The sequence below is a fragment of the Sitophilus oryzae genome, unplaced genomic scaffold, assembly GCF_002938485.1.
Source record: "Sitophilus oryzae breed Bouriz unplaced genomic scaffold, Soryzae_2.0 scaffold_1528_pilon_pilon, whole genome shotgun sequence".
Classification (NCBI taxonomy): domain Eukaryota; kingdom Metazoa; phylum Arthropoda; class Insecta; order Coleoptera; family Curculionidae; genus Sitophilus; species Sitophilus oryzae.
In genome coordinates this window covers 39,214-63,295 of record NW_022146201.1, presented here as the reverse complement: position 1 = coordinate 63,295, position 24,082 = coordinate 39,214, and the positions used below count along the sequence as shown (strand labels likewise).

At 32.0% G+C, this 24,082-nt stretch overlaps 1 pseudogene; it reads left to right on the top strand.

Moving 5' to 3' along the window:
• The first annotated feature begins 619 nt into the window (after positions 1–619).
• Positions 620–18,288, top strand: LOC115878798 (annotated as a pseudogene).
• The last annotated feature ends 5,794 nt before the right edge of the window (positions 18,289–24,082 follow it).

The following is a 24,082-nucleotide window of genomic DNA, read 5'->3' as shown; positions in this document are numbered from 1 at the left end:
ATTGAGCGCACTCATATCCACCTCTACCCCCTTTCTGGAAGTGGAGGTTTGTTTGTCCACAGCACAAGTCATTTAGGAGGGCCAGTAAATCAATATCCTCCCCCATGACAAAAACTTGTTCGTACGATGAACTCTTGGAGAGGGCAGTTCTCACTATCTCAGCATCGGCGTATTCTGGTGATTGATGTACCTCGATACCTTGTATCTCAAATTCGGTACACATCATGCTGATCAGTCGGTGTTTGTTTGCATAGGAGAGCACTTTTGCTTGAGGCACTTTGATGAGCACTTCATCAAACAAAATGTCACCACAGGAAAGAGAAGAAGATCGCCGCAGACGTTCAGCTGATTTAGTGTTTTTCATAGCCGCATCTTCTAGGTATCCATCAAAAACAACTGCAACATTTTTACCAAAGTTGTTTAAAACGTTGCTGACGTATCCAGCCACAATATCTTTGACGAATAATTTCGATGCCAGCCTACCAAAACGCCTTGTTTCCTGGGATAATGTTTTTAGCGAGCATTGTAAATGCTGAAAATAGTAGGAAGATTTGGTACCCCTGCGCATGCCTTCTTCGGTGAACAAGGACAACGGATATGGTGCTAGCTCATAAGCAAAATGCTGCTTCAATTGCTCATCGGATTATTTGCAGACCCTCTGGAATATGGTGAGAGGATCAACATTAACTTTTTTATCCAACACTTTCACAGAGGTGGTGACTGATGCCAAGGTCTTCACTTTTCGTTTTTGAGGAAAATACGTCACCTAGCGGCCCTTTTCTTACATCAAATTAAAGCTGAATAAATTCTCTACAACTTTATTCCTCATGACTTTCCTCTAGAGCCATTAGTTTAGGCGATACGATATTTTTAGTTTTTCAAAAAAATAGCCGATATTTGATTGGCTGTATTTCGACAACGAATTAGCTTAGAGGATTCGGGTTGGGCTTAAACTGTAGGAAATTTAGTTGACTTTATAAAAGTATAGAACAATTAAATTTGAAAAATGCTTTCTTAACATAGTTTTTTCAAAAAAAACTAAAATAAGTACCAAAATTTTGAGGTTTTTTGAGTATCACGGGAGTAGCACAGGGTTTTGAGGGTTGCAAAAATGGACATAACTTAGTCCTAACAATATATTAAAAAATGGTAGATACAGTCCCGTTTGCAATGTTTGCCTTTTTAAATGTCTTAGATGACTGGCCTAAGTATGTATGTAAACCGTTCATAAAATAAAGCGACAGCGAACGGCAACATTGTTGGGTATGCGAGTTGAATAGTGGGACGTAGAAGATAACTTACGGGATAGATACGGGACAACACCGGTATCAGGTCTAAGGAGAGACCAAGTTAAAGAGGTGGAGAAAATGGAGACAGATCCTCCAGCCTCCACCTCTCGGGTTCCTCAACCGGAGGCAAGCTCCTCGACTGTGAAGAGCGGCACGGAGGGCCAAACTCCAACCGTGGAAGGGTGTGTACCCTCGGAGGAAGAACTGTTGTCAGAGGAAGATGGGAAATACCCTATCCCCTCTACAACAGGGGTATGATGGGTTATAGATTGTGCGATACGAACCAATATTCAAAAAACCGTATATTCAACCACAAATCCCTCCAGAGCAAGCAGGATTCACAAGAGGTCGAGGAACGCGTGAACAAATTTTGAATATCCGTCAGATTATCGAAAAGGCCCGAGAATTTAACAATCCGCTCTATATTTCTTTCATAGACTATCGAAAAGCTTTTGACAAAGTCAAATGGTCAAAACTATGGATGGTTCTTAAAGAAATGGGCGTGCCTCTTCATTTGATTTAATTGATCCAGAATCTCTATGTAAATACCAAAAGTAGAATTACCATCATGAAAACTTTGATACCCTTGGAAGAAATGAAGCCTTAAAAGGTACATACCCAATTTCACAAAATTGAAAATATTTCGAAAACGGTATGGTTTAACTGTAATAAACCTTAATCAAATTTACCTTTATTTTAATCGTAGAAACTAAAAATGTAATAATATACAGGGTGTTCCATTTAAAAAAATAAATAACTTCTCTGTATCTTGTAAAATTATTTTTAAATTGTACCTCTAATAGTCCTTCATCGAACCCAAAATTTACAATTTGTAAAAATCTCATCGTTTAGCTACAATACTCCGTGTCGTATGTGGTGAACAACCCTGTATAGAGCGAGTCAAACTAAATGTATTTTTCACCACTTTTTTAAATGGAACACCCTGTATTTGGTATAATAATAGAACAAGGTTTTATTTGGTTTGGTTTGGATAGAACCTGGTTTTGTTTAATCTTTTGGTTTTATTAAGCACTTTCTATGCCTAACATCAATATTTAATGAGAAAATTGTATTTTTTATATATAAGACCATACCTGACTTTTGCTCTTTTTTGTTCAAAGGTAGGCGTTTATTATTAATAGCGTCAATCCTATCTACTACAGTGTGGCATATCTGTCACATAATATTGAATATTACTTAAATTATTTTTACTATTTACTAATCTATCACTTTTAAAGGTAGCTCTATCTAAAATTATTTTTTTACAAGTGCCGATGGTAACTACGAAGTAACCCTTATGACAAAAGCGACCTTAAAATATACTGGAGATGTCGTCTGGAAACCTCCATCAATTTATAAATCATCCTGTGAAATAAACGTTCAATATTTTCCATTTGATGAACAGAGTTGTTTAATGAAATTTGCTTCTTGGACATACAATGGTCTTCAGGTAAAAACTATTTTATACAAATGAATTCACTTTAATTATTTCTTATCCAAGTATGTTCTACTGGATATACATTTCAAATAGTGAAACAATTACGATGTCTTAGACTTACAAACATAATAATTAATTAATATATTATATTTTTATTATACAGGGTGGCGCACCTCATTCGCCTCGGTTGATTATAAACGGAAAGATGTAGAAAGAAAATATTTTATGAGTATATGTGGGAAGGCAATGTGCATAATTTAAAATTATTTTGAAATGTATAGGGTGTGACAGAACTAAGATCCATATCAAAGTTATATATTTTCTTGGAACCCCCGGTATTTTATTTCATTCTTGGATTCTTGGACATAAAATAAGGCATTTATTATAAGGGTTTAATATGTCTAAAAGCTTTGGTTTTTGAGTTATTTAAAGATACTTAAATATGCATGCTATAATAAAAAGGTTTGTCAACACCTTGTACATTATTTTTCAGAATTAATTCTGGTGCTGACTTTCAAGCCAGAGAAATAAACTTAATACTAAAAAATTTAATTGCTTCTTTAAATGTATACAGGGGTACCAAAAATTGCTGGTCTATTTTAAATCTTTATTTTACATAAAAACTTCGTTATTTCAAATGCAACACTATGTATTTTTTTAAATAAGTCGAAGCAGATTTAAATGCTCTTTCAAACTATATTAGGGTTTCCTATACTCAGATTTTGAAGAAAAAGCGATTTTTCAATAAAACTGTAATCAAGATGGCTGGTGTCGCCATGGCAATTTTCTAATGACACTTAGTAGCTATTTTCAAAATCGACATTAGTTTATCAACTTTACCGACTTTATTTAAATTTATAAAAGCTTACTTTTATTTAATTTACTTACAATAATATTAGTAAGTAATTATTTATTATTTTATCAAGAAAAATGAAGCAGTATCTGCTGGCAAAAGGAATGCATATGTTACTAGTGATTTTATTTCGTGAGAACAATTGCTTGTTGGCCCGAAAGGTTCATGCTCAAAGATATCCAAATAGGAATTTTCCTGATAAGCGTTCCTTTGAAAAACTAATTTTCCTATTTCTCAGAGCTGATGTGTGGTATATGAAAAACATATTAGGCACAAACCTGTCGTTAGAAGTGAAGAAAATTAATTTGCCTTAATTGGTTCTTTTATAGAAAATCCAATATATTTAAAAGTCATCGTAATATAAATCAAAGAACTACTTCTTTATTTTTCTTGACAAAATAATAAATGCTAACTTATTAAACTATTGTAGATTAAATAAAAGTAGTAGAATTAAATAAAAGTAAGCTGTTATAAATTTAAATAAAGTCCATAAATAAATGTCGATTTTGAAAATAACTACTAAGTATCACTAGAAAATTGCCATGGCGACACCAGCCATCTTGATTACAGTTTTATTAAAAAATCGCTTGTTATTCAAAATCTGAGCCAGATAGGTATAGGACACCCTAATGTAGTTTGAAAGAGCATTTAAATCTACTTGGATTTATTTAAAAAAATATATAGTGTTGCATTTGAAATAACAAAGTTTTTATGTAAAATAAATGTTTAAAATAAACCACCAATTTTTGATACCCCTGTATAAATTTAAGGAAGCAATCAAATTTTTTAGTAAAGTTTATTTCTTTGGCTTGAAAATCAGCACCAAAATTAATTCTGAAAAGTAATGTACAAGGTGTTGACAGACCTTTTTATTATAGCATGCATATTTAAATATCTTTAAATATTTCAAAAACCAAACCTTTTAGACATATTAAACCCTTATAATAAATGCCTTATTTTATGTCCAAGAATCCAAAAATGAAATAAATTACCGGGTGTTTCATAAGAAAATATATAACTTTGGTATGGATCTTAGCTCTGACACATCCTGTACATTTCAAAATAATTTTAAATTATGCACATTGCCTTCCCACATATACTCATAAAATATTTTCTTTCTACATCTTTCCGTTTTCGTATAATCAACCGAGGCGAATGAGGTGCGCCACCCTGTATTTTAAATTGCTATCAAAAATAACAAACCAAAAATAAAAATGTATCATAAAATCGCAAATTATGAACATACTTCTTATAATTTCAAAATTAAAATTTTTGATTAAACATATTTCATTTTATATTAAATAATATTACTTCTATAATTTGCATATAAAACATATATCATATTATTAAACCAAAATAAAGGTGAATCATGAATTGGCAAATTATGAACATACTAATTAAAATTTTTGGTTAAACCGTTATTTGGCATGACAATTTATATAAATTTTATTAAATATTTTATTTTATCTTAAATATTACTTACACAGGGTGAATCTTAAATAAGTGCAAATATCTTCAGGGCTGGTAGATCTCGATAAAAGAAACATATTTTCTGTTTACCATTTTTCAAACTCCAAAATAACCGAGTTATTTTACGTTGATAATTTAACAAAATATATTTTTTACGTAAATTTTGAGAAACACTGAATCTTTTCTGGATTCTTTCTTGTAAATTTAATCTACTACCTATGTTACCATATTATCAAGAAATTATGTTGCAGAAAACTTATGTATGTATCAAGAAATTATGTTGAGGAAAAGCCTCGGTCCTCTAAAAAAACTAAAAAAATGATCAATTTTTTTGCGAAATAAAGTCTATAGAAGTGTTTCTGGGGCCGAAATATACCACCCCTATGAATATTTACACTTATATAAGGCTCACCGTGTATAATTGGTATATAAAACACTATGTAATTTCCAGGTTGATTTAAAACATATGGATCAACATGCTGGTAGTAATATTATTAAAGTTGGTATAGATTTATCCGAATTTTACTTATCAGTAGAATGGGACATTTTGGCTGTTCCCGCCACAAGAAACGAAGAATATTATCCAGATAGTCAAGAACCTTTTTCAGGTAACTTTTTATTAACTTTTTTTTAAATTTAAATCGTATTAACATTATCACAGTGAAGTAAATTACAAGGAAATTAAAATTAGGAAAAATTACAAGTAATCGTGAATCGTAGTTTTATAAATTATGAAACCGACATTAAGTCAAAGATAATTCTACTACGAATAGATAACCCACATGAAAGGGACGGCTGGAACCGGCCAAAAGACATCAATGCACACGTAAACTTTAATATTTCGTGCGGAAACCCTCGTGAACGAGACGCGGCGTTGCCAATAACTGTATTTTAGAAGAAATCTATATTTAGTTAGAAAATTATATTGAATTTAGCATTTAGCATTTATCTTTAGAATTTTTTTGTAAATTTGATACAAGTTAACTTGAAATAAAAAAACTAAAACTAAACATATTTTAATAGATAACACTCATTTTTACAAAAAGCTATATAACAACATTTGACAATCAAAGAAACAAAATAAAAATTTGTCGAGTCAAATCTAAAAATTAGTTAAATGAAAAGAAGTTTTAAATATATTGACTTATAGAGGAGAAAAAAATTTATGTATTTTTCATTTTGATATTTATAGTATATACAGTGTCCCATTTTCGTGTGTTTTACAGGGTTTATCATTTATGAGTAGAGGTACAAAGATGAGGTTTTCACGTTTTCACTATTTAGTATTTTATTATTTTTTCGTTTGATTTGCCTTCCTATGGGATTTCTAAAAATATAATTTAGGTAATCTATATTTATTTTTATAAATAAGGTAAAAAATGCATTATATTTAACTTTTTCACATACGCGGCTTGTTTGAATTGCGTAATCAATACAATCGAATAATTTATTCGACTTCAAATTTTAGATGTTGGTTATTCCACGCTTCTGTGTGTAAAATTATTGCACAAGTGCATCAACAATTTCTGTAACTCTGATTGACAGCCGTGTCATGTAAAAATTAGACAAGTTCATTTTCAGTGCAGTTTATTAAGATAACACCGTGGAAAGCATAATTATCTGATTAAATAAAATAAAATAAAATAAAATAATAATAATCTTTTAAACAAGTTTATTCATGTTAAAAAGTTAAAAAATGCATTTTTTACCTTGTTTGTGACAAATAAGTATATTATAGTTGTAGAAAGCTCATAACAAGGCAAATAAAATAAAAAAATATACAGGGTGTCCCTTTAAAAACTACCGAACTTGAGACAAATTACATATTAACATTGGTTTATAATTTTTTCGAATTTCGATAAAACTGTTAAAAGAAAGAACATGTGTGATACATTTACTTTTTATAACAGAATAAAAATGTACTATACAGGGTGTTTCAAAAACATGTACCATCTCTTGTGGGGAGATTCCTCACATAAAAATAAGGCTTATTTTTCGTATCAATATAGGTCCGATTCTGCTTTGTTTCAGTAGCTACTGGGTATTAAAGTCTTAATAATCTTTCGATTTATTATAATTTTCTTCCAAGTACTTTTAGTGATTTGAATTAAATTTTTGGGGTAAAGTTACTATAAGTGTTACATATTTTAATGCTAAAAAGCGTCAATAAATTCATCAGGGACGTGCAAAAACATGTGCGCCTCTGACGGTTTTTTGATATCAAAACTGTGTAGGCCATTTAATGCCAATTAAAAGGCATCTCTTGATATTTTCTCCAATTCGGCCTCCTTAATGAGATAAACGCAATTTTATTAATCACAATAATTAATAAAATTAAAATAAAAATAAAAAAGTAATAAATTATATCTTTACCTAATTTATTATTAAAAATTATTACTATGTCATTTTATTCTACTAGTAATAATACATCAAACTAATCCAACATACAGCAATTTCAAATAAAAAAATATTGGTTATTAAGATAACAACAAAAAACCTAATTTTAAAAAATTTTAACATCCTGTAACTCTAAAACTATGCATTTCCATACCCATGTTTATAGGAACTTTTTTTCATATTTTTTGATGAGGATATCGTTTTGCGTTTATCTCATCAAGGAGGCCGAAATCGACCAAATATCAAGAGACAACTTTTAATCGGCATTAAACTACTTACACTATTGTAGCTACGAAACAAAGCGGAATTGGACCTATGTTGATATGAAAAATTAATCTTATTTTTACGTGAGAAGTCTCCCCACGAGAGATGGCACATGTTTTTTGAAACACCCTGTATAAATACACTTTAAACATACTGGGTGCCCCATTTAAAAAAAATAGTTCATACCAATAACGGTGACATTTGGCAACTTATGACATTATTGATTATAATAAACAATAAAACTTGACTAAAGACCCTAAAATTTGTTTTTTAATGAATGTTCTATAGAAAAATAGAAAAGTTATAGCCTGGCAAAAATGGGACAAAATAAAATGCTAATACTGTACATTATTTACATCAGACAACAAGTAATTACCAGTTGAGTTAGGTATCTAAAAACGAAATCTACAATTATTCTAAAATTTATGTTAACAAATTAAATAATTTTATTTTACTAAACAAATCACAAATAAGACAATCTAATTTTTCATAATAAACAAGCTTTGACGGTAACAGTGTAAATAGTAAAAAGGGAATTTTTTGCAACAAGTAACTAAAATCATTTTTTTGGGATGAATTGTTTCGCATCCCCAGATGAGGCGGATCTAGATTGTAAAGCAGAACCATCACAAAAAGGCCCTAAAATATCTCATTAACGGGCTCAAATGAACTAGTAAAATTGTTATTTCTGTAGGGTAGATATGCTAAAATTCTACTTATTTTTTAAACTTTTTAGTTTTTGTTTGTCATTTTGTTTAACTTCTTCCCATTTGCAAAATTTGAAGATATTAGTAATAATTAAATAATTAAATAATTAAATAATTCATTAAAAAAAAGTTTGTGTGGGTAGCATGTTTTTTCCTTACTACCTAACCAAATCGAAATCTCACTTTTCGCAATAATTTTGCTTTTTATTTTAAGACCTAAATATTCTTGTTCTTTATATTCATTAAAATATTTTTTCGACAAAATAAACATCTTTTGGACTAAGTCCGAAATTTCTGTACATGGCACAATTAGGAAAAGTCTGTCCACCTCATAATTTTTGTTCAGTAAAAAGTTTTTTTTGGATCAAGTTGATGAGCAATAAGGTCTTGGTTATGAAATTTTGAACTGCACTCTAAACAATTAAACTTATCTTGCATTTTTTTTGAAGATATCCAGCATAATATTCAGTCACGCCTCTGCTTACCCGAATTTAAAATCCAACGTTCGCATATACTTCGATTTTTATAAGGGAACCTAAACATTTTTAAATTAGGATTGTCCCTCCTTGATAGTCTGCAATTGTAATATTGACATACATTGTCCGACATATTTTTAAAACACGAAAACTTAAATCAAAATATAATAATTCAAAATAATAAAGCAAAATCCACAATTCAAAATATAAAAAATGAGCACACCACGAAGCCTTCACAACGAGGTGCGGGGGAATACGGCAGGCTTTGATGATCGCCGTCGGGCCGCCGCGTGTGCCGGTAGCATTTGGCGTACGATTTGGCAACATAGACAAGGAAGGAATCGCTCTTTAACCAGAGTACGTAGATCACGTGGTTTAAGTACTCTGCTTTAACGTTACGGCGCCTCGATGGATCCCGGCTCAAAAAGCCGGGCTCCTTTTTGTTCCAAAAATTTTACACGGGATGGGTTTTCTATTGTGTTAACTATAAAATTCTTTGATTAAGTATAAATACTAAATATAATACATCATTTTCTAAATGGAAAATATTCTAATATGCTCCGTACACATATCAAAATTCCGTTTTATAGTATACAACGTGTTTAGAATAATTTACAAAAAAATAGTAAATTTCAATAATAAATCTTGTATTTTACAGTTCCTTCTTTGAATAAAGAGATTAAGGAAGGAACATATAAAAAAAGCGTAATGGCAAAGTAATGGTAGATTAATATGGCTGACTTATATTGCGGTTTATCAAGCCGTTTTAATTTTACTTAAAACATATAAAAATAAAATATAGGGTAAACTCAATAATTTATTGGTTTTGTTTTATGTTGTCAATAAATGTTATTATTTATTAAAATTGTTAAATATGGTATAATAATAATTATTTAATAATACAAATACCAGCTACGATACTGAAATACGTAAGCCAAATTGACGTATGTATATTTTTTTACAAGTAGTAAATAAAAGCGAAAATGTAAGAAAAAAAATATAAAGCTGTCTCTTTAAGCCATGTTCATGTAGAGGCGAATCGCGGTCCAATTTTAATTATCAGGGCTGCGCTGTCAGAAATTTTAAGATTTTGGCGATTCGCAAGATTTAAAATTTGGTGGGCGGGAAAGTTAAAGTGTTTTCAACTTTTTGCGGATATTCGCGCGATTTTAAGGTTCGCGTTTGCCCAAAATGGTGTTGTGATCCGGTTATCGATTATTTTGACGACGCTGCCACAAAGTAACTGAAAGCATGTCTCCAGGTGAAATCGGATTCTCGTGCGTAATATGTTTTTGATATATATGGTGACAATTTTTCAATCAAGTTATCAAACTCCTGTACAGACAATCTGTGAAAATTCTTACATTTTTTCTCATCTTTTGTCCTCATTTCTTGAATTATATTGCGATAAGCACCTTGTTGCTTACGAAATTTAAATATTTCTACGTTTTAACAATAACTAAATGGCAATTTTGCGCCTCCTGTTCCAATCACACAATCGTAATCGATATTCATAATCATTAAACAAATTTAAACTTGCTATAAAATGCTATATATATAAAATAAATGCTATAAAATATAAAATAAAAATCGTAAACACGAATAAAAAACAAATTAAGTTATCTCAGGCTGTCTCAGGTTATGATTTTTTTTGGTAACTTTCAGTAGAGCAAAAATGAAATGTCCCTAAAAATTTTTCTACTTCGATTGAAACGAAGTAGTCACACTAGTTATTTCTAAATTTGGGATATTTGCAGAAGTGTTTGTGCATTTTTTGTCAAATGTATAAAAGCATCAATTGTTCGAATTTAACCTGTACTGGCTATGTTTTTATGATAACTGGCCAGAATTCATTCAAATAACTCTGTTTAGTATTAAACAACATTATGGAGCGTAGACATCTTAACAGAGACGAAATGCTAAGGGCCATGGGTATGCTCGAAGCTGGAATGCGCCAAATCGACGTAGCTAGAGCATTAAATACAACGCAGTGTAATATCGCGATTAAGCGCACGCTACCGTGAAAGTGGTGATGTTGCTGAAAGGCACACAGGGCGACATCGCATTACTACCCCTCAGCAAGATCATTTTTTACAATTAAATGCTCGACGCTGACTGACTCTTACAGTACCAGAGCTTAGTTTAATTCTCCAGGAAATACATAATGTAACCGTTAGTCCTGACACTGTTCGCAATAGATTAAGAGAGGTCAACTTAAGAAGCAGACGCCCTGGAGAGCTCAACCCTTAACGAGAGGAAAACGAGAGGTACGATATTTGTAGGTAGGCTCAAGATCATGTTCAGTGGTCGAATGAACAATGGGCCAATGTTCTCTTCACGGATGAGTCACGCTTTGGAATTCATCAGGATTCGAGAAGGCTTAGGGTATGGAGAGAACCGGGAAATCTTATTCGGTTGGATCATGTTCAGGAAGTGCACCCTTATCAAGGTGGAACAGTTATGGTCTGGGGAGGAGTCCAGTTAGGCCGAAAAACCGATCTCGTTTTTCTTGATAAGTTTCTAACAGGAATCACCTATCGTGATTTAATTCTTGAGCCTGTTGTGTTACCATATGCCAATGATTTTGGGAGAAACTTCATTCTCATGCATGACAATGCACAGCCTCATACAACCAGAGTGGTAAGTGAGTTTATCAATGCTCATCAATTAAACATCTTACCCTGGCCGGCACAATCTCCTGACCTCAACCCCATCGAGCACGTATGACGCGGTCCAAAGAAGAATTTTGAGAATGGGGATGCCTCGTGAAACTCGTAGGGATCTGGTTCGGGCCGTGAATGCAGCGTGGCAGGCTGTACCTCAAGAAGAGATCGACAATCTGATCAGGAGCATGGAGAAACGATGTAGGGCTGTAATGAACAGTAGAGGAGGCTATACCCTTTTATTAAGTAAAAATGGTTTTATTTTTTTTAATTCACAGCTTAGAATAAAAAAAAATGTGTGTATTTTTTGAGTTCAATAAAAAATCAAGGTAAATTTGAAAAATTCGGTAAATTTCGCATTTTTATTTCCAATACGTCCTGTAAACTATTTGTTTATTTTAATTTTATTATATCAGAAATGCAAATAATAAAATTACTGGCGATGGCTGGATAAAATTGTAATATCCCTATACTTTTCCGGTGTGTGTAGGTCCAAATTTGACGAATATTTTTTGGCGATTCGCGTCTACATGAAACAAGCTTTAGTTGTGAGTTTTGAGTCAATATTTTTTAATTCTCTTCGTGTCGATTAAGCTGATTTTTTGTTTTATTAATAATATATAGTTTATTTCACTCTCGTACAAATTACAATAATTATTACAATGATTGATCATAAATCAGCATAACAGTAAATTATATAAACTCAAAATTACTAACAATGTACTGCAAATAAGCAAAAACAACCTACTAAAATCTATGATTTCGCGTAGGGGTGTGATGAATTGATGAATCATGATTGAATTGGAGCCAAATGGCTCAAAACGAAATAAGTAAATTACCAACAGATATTCAGGCTGAGGCGACAAACGCCGTATCCAAACTACGTCCATTGAAATCCCAAATAACTTATGAAAACGAATACGAAAATTTTCAAAAAAAGGTTTAAAAAAAAAAAAAAAAAAAAAAAAAAAAAAAAAAAAAAAAAATTGCTGTTAAAGTATCATTTAATCTTTCCTTGCGGTTAAAGTACTATTCTATTTTATCTACTAACTAACTAACTATCTACCTATGGAAATGTATTTTATATGTTATTAATTTTTATTTAGAAATTAATTTTATATTTTAGATATTTTCTGATCACCATGAGAAGAAAAACTCTATTTTATACCGTAAATCTTATCATTCCATGTGTTGGAATTACTTTCTTAACGGTATTAGTATTTTACTTACCGTCTGATTCGGGAGAAAAGGTAACAACTCAGTATTATCTTGATAAACGTTAAAACTACATTTGTATTTCTTTTTAGGGTGACACTATGTGTATCAATACTTTTATCTTTGACTGTGTTTTTCTTGCTATTAGCTGAAATCATTCCGCCCACCTCTTTGGCTGTACCGTTAGTTGAAAATATTTACTGTTTACAATGATATTAGTAACATCTTCAATTTGGGTTACAGTGTGTGTATTAAATGTACATTTTAGGTAATTTTTATCTATATTAACTAAACTGGCATTTGTGCTTTATTAAGTTTTTATTGACAAATATATTTTATTTTTTAATTAGATCGCCCTCTACGCACAAAATGTCTCCATTATTCCGTAAAATATTTCTCCATATAATGCCAAAAATGTTGATAATGCGAAGAACTACCTACACTATACCAGAGTATGACGATTCTCAACCACCGAGGGGTTACTCAAACGGAGACATGGATTTACAGTATGTTTTAAGTCTTTGAATATACTGGTGGAAATTGAAATCGTTGCATAAACAGCCATTTTTAATTAAAGTTTTACAGACAGACAGAAAATAAAAACCGGCATACAGTGTTGCCGGTTTGCACGTGTTTTTTTATTACAACTGTAGTAAAATAAGTAACTAATTGTGAAAAATAAAGTACCAACCCTAGATGCAACATTTTTCGTAAACGCCTACATGTACGGTTTGAAATTTAGATGCTATAAATCCGGCAATACCATAAAGGAAATACATAAAGGAAATATATCAACCCAACTTTTATCTGTTTTTAATTAAATTTGATTTTTCATTAAGCTACATCACTGTCTTACACTTTAAAATCCACCACGCAGTTTCGATGACCAGATCGGTATATAATTTTTTATTGTCTTTGGTTTTTCCTTTCGTAGCTTAGTTATGATTTTGTGTTCCGTTTTTATGTTGTTTATGTGTCTTTGAAATTTTTATTATTACGGAAAACGGTCGCTGAAAAATATCTGTCATTATTGTTACGAAATTAACCACCTCAAGGAGGGTATTTTTCCGACTTGACAATTATTATACGTCATTCGTTTTCTTTTTCATTGCAAAAAAATTAGCTATCTGACCTTTATCTGACTAAATTCGTCAGAGGAAAGATCAGTTCAGAGGAAAGATCAAAAACAAAATTAAGATTTTTTTCTTTCGTACAGCTAAATATACTGCTTTAATTCAAATTATTTATTTTGGCAACTTAATATAAAATCTAACTAAACTATCCATTTCATATATTATATTTGAGTAGAAAATTTAATGTAATTCCCCTCAAAATTTATTCGATAAAAAGCAGTAAATTGGCGGTTTGTGTAACTATTTCATTGTCACTTGGTATACATATACCGAGTGCGTCTCAAAAGTGGCTCACGCCTACGAGATTTGGCATGTTAGTATATGACATAAATTAGGATTGATTGACGTATTCAATTATTTTCAGCCACTTCCTGTTTCACCGGAAATGACTATAACTTTTCATTTTTAAATGGCAACCTCGGTATTTTTTTTACTTTATTCGATAGAAAATGACATTGTGAATAGAATAATGACATATCATATGTCAACTTTTGACATTTTCGCTTCATACAAAATTGAATTTTAAATTTCAATCTAGAGTGCCATGGCTGTGTTAAAAACACTAATTTTTAATCAAGGAGCCTTGGAAAAATAGATTTGATTGTATAATGTTTTTCGTGTCTTATCCTGGCCGGTTAAAAGATTTCCAAATCGTATTTTTAATGATATCTCAATTTTTTTCAAATGGAACGAGGGTGGCTTGTTAGCATATTTGGAAAAATTATTTTTCTATGAATAATTTGATACACACACTTGTTATTTCGAGTCAAATTGTCGTTATGAATCGCATGTTGCAATTTCAAATAAACTATATTCGAAAATGTCAAAAGTTGATTATCGTACGTCATTCTATTCGTACGTCATTCATTTTCTATCGAATAAAATAGCAAAATACCGAAGGTACTATTTAAAAATCAAAAATTTTAGTCATTTCCAGTGAAACAGGAAGTGGCCGAAAACAATTGAATACGTCAATCAATCCTAATTATTTATGTTATATACCGTATGATCGAGAAAAACCGGCGTCAGCGATGGCTATGGAATGAAGATCGCTGTCATTTTATATGTAAATTTATATGGGAAATGTCATCGATGTTCATTTCCCAGCCAACTGGACGCCGTTTTTTTTTCGATCATACGGTACTAATATACCAAATTTCGATTTTTTATCTGAAAAAATAAAGAAGTTATAGGGGTGAGCCACTTTTGAGACGCACTCGGTATTGCAATATATCAGACATATCAGCAATAATTAATCTGTTAATAGGCTCAACATGGGAGAACCATTTACCAGCGACTTTAAAATTACTACTAGAGAACCTAGTTTTGTTTTACAAAATACCAATCAAGACGATATGGGTAAAATGAAAGCCCATTCTTCAAGTAAGTTCACGTTCTTTTTATTCTATAATATTAAATATTATAAAATTTTAGTGGGCGGTTCATCAACGAACATAACTCCAAAAAATCTCTCAGCCAACGTTTTAGCTGCCTTGGAAGGAGTTAGATTCATTGCCCAACATATACGCGATGCTGATAAAGATAATGAGGTAATATACAATAGTATTGTGCATAATCTGTTGATTATAGTTATACTCACATATTCACAACAACAGGTGAAGCTAATAAAAGTATGTTAAGAAACTGATAAATACAGGATATTTCAAAAAACATGTGCCATCTCTCGTAGGGAGGGAGTCCTCATGTCAAAATAGGATTTATTTTCCATATCAACATATATTCAGGTCCGATTCTGCTTCGTTTCATAGCTACAGGGGGTTAAAGCCTTCTATTTTTTTCGGTTTATTATAATTTTCTTTCAAATGATATTAGCGGTTCGAATGAAATTTTTATGGTAAAAGTTACTATAAGTGCTACATATTTTAGTGCTAAAAAATATCGACATATTCCTTAGGGACGTGCATATGGGTTATCACTGGAATATTTTTCTAAGAAACATGTGCACCACTGACTTACTTTTCTCTTGTTATGAAAATTGTGTAGGCCATTTAATACCGATTAAAAGTTATCTCTTGAATTTTGTCAATTTCGGTCTCCTTGATGAGATAAACGCAATTTTATTAATCACAATTAATTATAATAAAGAAAATATTAAATTATTTATTTAATCTAATTTATTATTAAATTTTATTAAAATTTATAACACTGATGTTTAATGCTATCATCAAATTCAAATAAAAAAATAATGATATTTAAGATAATTACGACAATAATTAAAATACCTACTTTTAAAAGTTGTAACATTCTGTATTATAACTTTAAAACTATACATTTACACACCCATGTTTATAAGAACTTTATTTCATATTTTTTACAAGGAATCACTTAATACTTATTTAACTTTTTAGTCAGTTAACATTGACATTAAAACATTTTAAAGGTTGTTATTAGACTTGGATTGGCAAATTAATCAAATTGGGTTTATCCTTTGAATAAGAAGACTAAGGAAGGAGCATAATGCTATCCATGTATTCATGCATGGTGGGCGGAAAAGCCACCATAAAAGCTCTCTAGGGTGGGGATCCTTGACAGTTCTGTTTGACGATTCATTTGACACATTTGAATTTGATTTGAAATTTTTGGATTTGTCAGTCTTTATGGAGCTTATTTTATGTTATTTATTATTTATTCTACTACTGATAGTTGTATAAAAGGTAGTAAATCTAGATGGAAATTGTGGCAGAACTTAAATTAACAGTGACACTATCGCGATTTATCGAAAAAAGTCTCTAAAATAGTTGGTTGTGTAGCGTGCGGTAGATCTCGGCAAAAATTGAGTGAAATAATGGAACAACTTTTCGCTAGTAAGTGACTATATAATATACATACGTGTAGTAAACCGATCATTTATGAAATTCACTTAAATTAACTAAATTATATATTTTTCTTGCATTTTAGCTTTTATTTATTACTTGTCAAAGAATAGATGTCAAAGAATTTAGATACGTTAATTTGACTTACCTGGTTCAGTAGCGTATCGGATGTTTGTGTTAATAAATACTTATTATAACTTATCTATTTTTATTAGAATTATATATTTTTATAACAATTTTAATAACTACCAACATTTATTCACAACGTAAAATAAAACAACAAATTATTGAGTCTACCCTACATCACAGTTTTACATTTTTTAAATAAAATTAGAACGACACTGATAAACCGGATCTGACCTATGTTGATATGAAAAATAAATATTATTTTTGCACAAGGAACCTCCCCAAGAGAAATGGCACATGTTTTTTTTAAACGCCTTGTATAATACATTAATTTGGGTATTTATTATATAACGTCTCGTCTGTATAAAATCTAATCGGTAATAAGTTTAACTCTATAATTTCAGATTATAGAAGACTGGAAATTCGTATCCATGGTACTGGATAGGTTCTTTCTCTGGGTGTTCACCCTGGCTTGTATTAGCGGTACTTGCGGTATCATATTCCAGGCCCCGTCGCTGTATGACACTCGAATTCCAGTTGACCAAAAGCTCAGTGAAATTCCACTACATAAAATCTTCCAAAATCAATTACCTCCGCCGCTAGCTCCGGGCTTAACACCAGTTTAATAATCCTCTTAAGACTCATTTATAGTAAAACTACGTCACAGTAGGCACGGAGTCATTTGAGTCACAGACTATCAAGATCATCAGTAAACGACATAAGCTTACTTCGGGTTATTCTTATTACCGATTCTGACCCGTCCTAGAACTGTGTTACTCCTACACAGAAGGAAATATGCAGCAGTTCTTTATCTACGCAGGTGCTGTAGAGAATATATAGAACGGTTCAGAATTGGTAACAAAAATCCGAAGTAAGTTTGTGTAAAACTATGAAATGTGAAATGTTATTCTCACGGCTACTCCTACATGATTCTAAAGAATTTAAAAGTTACTTTTTCTAAAACGCCACTGTGGTTTCTAGAATCAAAATGGGAACAAGCTGGTAATGTCTTCTTACTTGTAAACAAATTTACCTATCCATCAAAAAATACATGCAAAAACAGGGAATATATCTCGCCTGTCGCCAGAAGCAAAGTACAAGGAAAGAGTAAATCAAAATTATCTAAAATATCTAAATGTAATTTTACTGCTTTAGTTTTAGCAGACGTCTATTAAAACCATTAACGGTTCTCATAAGCTGTGATTACATAAAATCAAACTTCAAATTACACTTACTGGGTACCTGATGACAGTATTGACAGTTATCGTTTCCGTGGCGACTCTAAACAGTAGTGTAATTTTGCAAAAAATAACTTTTTATTTTTTAGATTTCTGTTTTAGTAGCGAAATGCCACATGGATTTTTTTTTCAAAAAATAGACCTGTCTTAAAGGTACAGGGTGGGTCAAATTCGACGCTTTTAAATGGAAACACCCTTTTCTATAGGAGATAGACGAAAACTAATATCGGTGTCTGGAGCTCAATTTTCATCAAAAACATGATGGCGAAATCCGCACATCAATAGAGAACAACGGCATACGGTCGAGTCGGCCTACAAACACGTAAACGTTTACGTACGCATGCGCATTTCTTATATTTTTTATTTTTTATACACGTAAAAGATTCTTTACGTCTACGTATACGTGCCAGCAGCGGCCGACTCGACCGTATGCCGTTGTTCTCTAATATCTGTTACTGTTTCGGAGTTACGGGGTGTTTTTCAAAAATGTGCATTTTTAACAAATCGCTGTAACTTTTTTGCTATGGAAAATTTTGTATTTCTATGAAGACATTTCCAAAGCACCCTTTTACGTAGAATTTAATGGTTTAAGTATAATTTTTTTAAAATTAATAATTTAAGAGTAATCAACAGAAAAATTGATTTTTTATTTGGGACACTCTATATATTTTTAATTAACTGATGAGAATTTAAAATTATTTTTTTAAAAATATAGCACACTGGATATTTTGTTATAATCCTCTTCGAAATACAGAATTTTTAAAAGCTCGCCACTTTTAACTAGTAGGCTTTGGGCCCCTTATTGGTGATATGCCTTTAATGGAACTCGAAAACATATTTTTCCAGCAAGACGACGCATCACCTCTGAACGCTGAAGTTATCAGCAAATTTTTGCAGCCAATTTCAAGAATAATTGGATAGCTAACCAAGATTTCAGCCGTTGGCCGTCGAGGCCGCCTGACTTAGTACCCATGCAGCATGGATCTAATCCTATGGATATATTTGCGGAAGAATAAAGGTCCCTTACTCTTCCGTATAATCCTTGATCTAGACAAGAATTAAAAATACTTGGCAGTTATGAGAGGGTATCTTTCACCCCCACTGAGTTAATGAATACCGCGAGAAATGTTCAAAAACTGCCCCGTCTGCCCATAACAGAAGACGGTCGATATGTCGCTGTAGCAAACACCTGTAGCAAAAACTCATGTCTTGGTTTGCTACTTATTTTTATTGTTATTAGATATAGTTTAAATGTGTTGATGTTGGTTAAATATATTTTAAATTGTTATAAAATTCTGCATCTCTCATGGCATATTATTTTCGTTTTAATTGATGCTCACAGCTAGATTTTTTTTGCATTACAGCCGGTGCCGTTCAAAGCCTACTTATTTAAAGCGGGCGAATTTTTATATACTCTATATCTCGAAGAGGAATCGCGCAAAATATCAACTGTGTTATATTTTTGGAAAGGTAATTTTAAATTCTTTTCAATAAAGTAAAAATATACAGGGTGTCCCATATAAAAAATCAAATCTTCTGTTGATAATTCTTAAATTATTAATTTTAAAAAAATTATACTTAAACCATTAAATTCTACGTAAAAAGGTGCTTTGGAAATGTTTTCATAAAAATACAAAATTTTTTCATAGCAAAAAGTTACAGCGATTTGTTAAAATGCATATTTTTAAAAACACCCAATAACTCCGAAACGGTAACAGATATCGATATGCGGTTTTCACCATCTTGTTTTTTTGACAAAAATTGAGCTCCAGATACCGATATTAGTTTGGTCTATCTCCTGCAGAAAAGGGTGTTTTCATTTAAAAGCGTCGAATTTGACCCACCCTGTACATACATTTTATAGAGTTAATTTCTTATTAAAAATCCTACATTTCATAATAAATTGATCTCTTGATAATATACAGAGTGTCCCAGAAATAAGTGCAAATATTTTAACTGGTAGTATAGTTCAGCCCCAGAAACACGCCTATGAGGTTTTTTTGCGAAAAAAACATTTTGAAAATTCGAAATTTTTTGAAAAATTTTTTGGAAATTTTTTAGTTTTTAGTTAAACACATAATTTCTTGGTGGACAATATAGGTATTAGATTAAATTTACAAGAAAGAAAATCCAGAAAATATCCAGTGGTTCTCAAAATTTTAGCAAAAAATCATTTTTTTGGAAATTTTCAAAGTATAATAACTCCGTTATTTTGGACTTATTTGAAAAACGATAAAGAGAAAATATGTTTCTTTTATCGAGATCTATCACCCCTTAAAATACTTGCACTTATTTCTGGGACACCCTGTATAGGTTAACTATACGCATAATATAATAAGTAAAAATTTAATATTCTTTTTAAGACAGCTATTATTTTAAACTTTATCTTATTAATCACTTAACACACATAAACTTTATCTTATTAACAACATCTTATCTTATTAACAAATTTCGACTCTTATGAAAGTTAGGTAAGGTAGGTATAATAGGGTAAGATAATTATTTATAATATTATTATATATTTTATTTTAGATTTATTAGAAGCATATACATTAAAAATTTTAAACTATATAAAATGTTTGATATAGGCTACTAAACACGCTTTTTTCTTCCTATAGATTATTTATGTACATTAATAAAACATATTAATATACATAAATAAAATATTTATGTATATTATTTATAAAATACAGGGTGTCGAAAAAATAATGTATTTAACTTTATTGAGTAATTCTACAAATAAAAATAAAACAAAAAGTTCCTATGAACATATGCCCTAAAGTTGCATCCCTCGAAATGGGGGATGGGGGAAAAAAAAAATAATATATTTTATTTTTAAAAATATTGGTGCACGATTTTTCTTGAAATTTGATACTCTTACACACATTTTAATACCAAAGCGAATGGCGACAGTGTAATATTCCGTAACATCCGTGATGGTGCATCCATAGCATCCTAGAAAAAGCGGAACAGCGTATCGGTAACGACCTTGTATTGATTTCCAGCAATTCTATTGGCTGACATTTTTGACAGATGAATTTTCGAAAAATTTCAGCTAATAGAATTGCTGGAAATCGATTCAAGGTCGTTAAGCCGATACGCCGGCGCCGGCGCCTTTCTGCCTTTTCTAGGATGGTGTGGATGCAAGAAACGAAGGTACTCAAAGAACAAAGGTAAGAAAGAAAGTACCCTGAAAGGGTACCTTCCATTAGGGTAGAGAGGAATTATTCCTGGTGGTACTTCTTTTATCTTTATAGATACAGTAATTTCAATAAATGACATAAAAATCTAGGACTTTTGTAAGCAAAAATGATACTCTTTGCTTAGTTCGAAACGGTGAACGGTTTCCAAGATATTTGCCTTTAAAAATTACGATGCATCGATTGTAATATTAGTGAAATGATAAAAGTACCATTTCAAGGCTGTTACGGATTTTTACACGATTGCCATTCGCTTTGGCATTGAAATGTGAGTACCAAATTTCAAGAAAAACGGTTTACCAATGTTCTTAAAGATATACAAAATATATTATTTTTATTTAACCTTTCGAGGGCTATACACTATTTTTTAACACCCTATATTATATGCCAACATTGAAGGTATTTATTACGATTTATGAATCTGAATCATATTGTTGTTAAATTAAGTAAAATAATTAAAATTGACAATATTCTCTATAAATTTTTGTTATTGGCTGTTTTAAATTTTTGTAGAATTAATAAATTATTTATTCAATTAATATTAGTTGATTATTACGCTCCTGCTTGAATTCTAAAATATTTGAAAATGTTTAGCGATCAAAACGCGAAAAATGCATTTGAAGAGTTAAAAAATTAAAGAGAAAAACGTAATTTCCCATAAAAAATATTTTAGAAGGAAAAATAAAATTTTTGTAGGTGTCAGAAACCAAAGATATTAATCACGAATGTAACTAAACGTAAAAGTCGTAAAAATAAATTATAATAGTCTCCCGTATATAGCATTTACCCGCATTGCGAGTATCAAGGTACAGCTTCAAATACTGGAGCCGTACGGTATACAAGAAAGGTAATGTAGCCAGGACCTTAGATTAAGAATAAAAGCCAGGACCAGGGGCGGATCCAGAATTCCGGAAGGGGAAGCTACACTCAAAACTTTACTTAAAGTACATAATCCAGAGTCGTTTGTTGTTTGTGACAAAATAAATTAGTAATATCGTATCATTTGACTGAACTCAAAGGGGGGTGGGGGGCTTGAGTTCCCAAAGAAACACCCGTGGATCTGCCACTGGCTAAGACTACGCTTCAAACGCCTCGCCTGTAGCTAACAGCGCTTTCAGATGGCGCTGACCGTCCGGTCCGCGACTTCGAGCAAGTACTATGAGTTTATATGAACAATTTCACATGGGTCGCGTATGCTCCGTCCGGATAATTTCGTCCGACGGCTGTCTTGAAAAAACACGACGGAGGGACGGTCCGCTCCATCTGAAAGCGCTGTAAGACTACGCCGCGCCGCTCGGGGCAAACATAAAGACACCCTGTGTGATATTATCCAAAGTGGACTCCGTATCACTGAGAGATAGATGGTGCAGGACTGGCGGGCTGAGCAATAACTCAGACAGAACCGCGGTAGTGCCATTCACCAGAAGCGACGCCTGGAAAACTTGAAAAGAATCCATCTAGATAGAAAGAAAATACTGCCATCACAGGAAGTCGAATATCTGGGAATAACCCTGAGCACTAAACTTCCCTCGAACAGGCATATTAAGAACATTACCAGCAAAGCTACAAAGGCTGTTATTCGTATATCAGGATATGCAAAAGATTATAGATGGGGCTGCGCCCCTAACATTTTGCGCTGGGTGTATGCGACGATAGGAAGACCCATGATTACCTATGGATCAGTTGGTTGGTACACAAAACTAGAGCAACGTACAGCAAGGAAAAACCTGTGTAAAGTACAAAGACTGACATACATCTGCATCACAGGTGCCAAAATTCTGATTAGTGGAGCTAAGGGAGGAAAAAAGCAGGATTCTTTACTTCCTGAAGTGTTTCGAAAAGCTCAAAGAAGTTTATCGTTGAGCGAGACGCCTACAGGTAAAAGACGAAGAGAGTCAATGGGGTACGATGAGATGCAAAAACCCAAAAAAAAACCATACAACAGGAAAGAATCAACTGAAGTAGCAGTGATAAAAGAGGCTATTGATTGTATCACTAATATTAATAAGGATTTACAAGAAAAGATGGATAAAAACACAAGAAAGGAAATCAAGGAACTAGTAAAAAATCTAAGTAAATATACGAAGCAGCTAAATAGCAACATTGTGAAGAATTTGCTGGATAGCCTAAGGTACGAGCAAACAGAGAAGTTGATGTACGACGTTGATGTACAAACGTCGCCCAACAAGAACAGAATTGAAAATCAGATAAATAACCCGCCAAAGAAAACTTGTACCATCAGCACGCAAACAGAACTTGATGCCACAAGGCGACATTTCAATAAGAAAATGAATTGGGAATATAAATGGTCCACCAACGGAGACTTGCACTATCGGCACGCAAACCGTTGAAGAAGGATCACTAATTAAAATCGAAAAATCAGAGAACTATGAAGAATTTGTTCACCTATAGCTGAAAGGAACTGGGATGAGGAATTGTTCACAAATTGTGAAGTAAAGCAGGGTAACCTGTTTGATACCAAGGATACCACTATAAAAGCAGTAGTCATGGGACCCAAGGACACGGCACTTAATGGGCAGAGATCCAGACAATCAATCAAAGATACCCAGAGTTACTAGAGACATCCGAAGCCTACGCAATTCTAGAGCAAACTAGTAAAATTAAAAGGAAACAAACACAAGCAATGAACCAAGAACACTTAAAGTAATTAAAGCTTCTTTTGATGACACGGAAGAGTGTTTTTCGAAACGCAGTTGTAATGTACCAGAGGCAACTACCTAAAGAGACAGAGTGGAGGTATCAAGCAATACATGGCGGG